Source organism: Elephantulus edwardii, unplaced genomic scaffold (genome assembly GCF_000299155.1).
Source record: "Elephantulus edwardii isolate Elephantulus edwardi_28Jun2011 unplaced genomic scaffold, EleEdw1.0 scaffold00016, whole genome shotgun sequence".
Taxonomy (NCBI): Eukaryota; Metazoa; Chordata; class Mammalia; order Macroscelidea; family Macroscelididae; genus Elephantulus; species Elephantulus edwardii.
This window is the reverse complement of record NW_006399766.1, coordinates 25302300-25303929: the sequence shown is the minus strand read 5'-3', so window position 1 is coordinate 25303929 and position 1630 is coordinate 25302300. Positions and strand designations below refer to the sequence as shown.

The window sequence follows — 1630 nt, the reverse complement described above, 5'->3', positions numbered from 1 at the left end:
CATGACCAGGCTAGAGTAGGCTGCCAGCCACTCAGAGTAATGCCAACATAAGACAGAGAAGGTGAACTAGTGAGGAGATGAGCCACGACAGAAAACTCCCAACATTTATGAAAGATAAAATATGCTGGGATAGAAACAATTGAGGCACCGTTCTTTTAATACCGGTTCCATTATATAAAGGTTGAAGGTGGCTTCTAAACAAGGGGCCGGCTAGATGCTTTGTTCTGAAGCATAAATGAGAAAACTCTAGTTTCCAAGGCAAAGCTAGACTCGTCTGAATTACTGAAGCAGATGAGGAACCCATACAAGTGTTCCAAAGTTCTAGTGTGGTTTCTCCACAAGGCAGCGCACCATGTCCTGGTGGAAGTGGGGCCCCGTGGTAGTTAGCTCTATATGCAAGTGGGCAGGACTCCGCTGGCCGCTGCTTGGTATCGTGATTCTGGGCAATCTGTTTGGAAACTATCAGTGGGCCACTGTATCCATTACTCCCTGGCTTGTGGAAAGAACGAGAACGTATCTGTAAATCCGTCAGCCAATGTTCACAGTATGCTTTATGGTTGTTAATACCACTAGATTAGATATGTTCCGGCTTCATACAGATCCCACTCAGCAACTTCGGAGTAGGAGGCAGGAGACAATGCACTGTAGGAATGTGCCTGCATTGAACTTGGGTCAGTCACCGTAACATCTGGACTGAACTCCTACCGAAGGCTTCCACTATAGCCTTGTGCTTTGTGGCCTTCCAGTGTACCCATGTTCTCGGATGAATTTTCTCAAAATGTAGCAGAACAACTAGATAGAAACACCCTGATAAATATTGTCACTTTTCAAAACCTTGGATTGATGATGGTATTCACTAACATCCCCCCTCCTCTCAAATTTAACGTGAAGATGTCAGCTGAAGTCTCACTCAGATGTGAAAGAACTGACTCAAGAAGGCTCAGAAAGCAAAAGCTAACTAAATTAAAGTCATAATGTTAGACGGGATCTCAGATGGCCCCTTTCTAGTACTGGATGCCAGAAGTTAACATCCTTTGCCCATAGCCCAAACTTTTTCGAATATATGACTTCATTCTGTGTTTCTTCAAGAAGTTAAGACCATTTTTGGTGTCTTGAAATTCATCACCATTCTCTTTCCCCTGATGTAAAGCTTGACTAGTTGCACTTACTGTGGCTTGCTTCTGTTCCAATTAAAATGTAAAGTAATCCCAAGGAAACCTCATCATTAAATCAAATGCATAAAATGACTGGAAAATGTTTTAATTGTAAAAATCATTTGTAAGAACAGCGCCATTTAAATTTAATGAACATGAAGGACAACATCTTCTCAGAGGATCCCGGAAACTCATGATAAAAAGTAATCTGTAATATGATCTCAAAGAAGTAAATTGTTGAGATGAGGACGACTCATAGCCACTCTTTGAACAACAGCCCTGAAGCCTGTCCTATCCTGTGCTGTTCTCATCGTCTCTGATACAGTTGAGCCCGTTGCTGCAGGTATTGTGTCAGTCCACATCGTTGGGGGTCTTCCTCTCTTTCCCTGACCCACCACATTTCCAAGCATGTAGGCTACCAAAAAAGTAGTATTTCACAGTAACATACATATATATTTTTTTAAATTTTTATTTAT

General features: G+C 41.9%; 1 pseudogene; it reads left to right on the top strand.

Moving 5' to 3' along the window:
- The first annotated feature begins 352 nt into the window (after positions 1-352).
- LOC102843060 overlaps positions 353-1630 on the top strand; it is a 6675-nt pseudogene continuing 5397 nt past the window's right edge.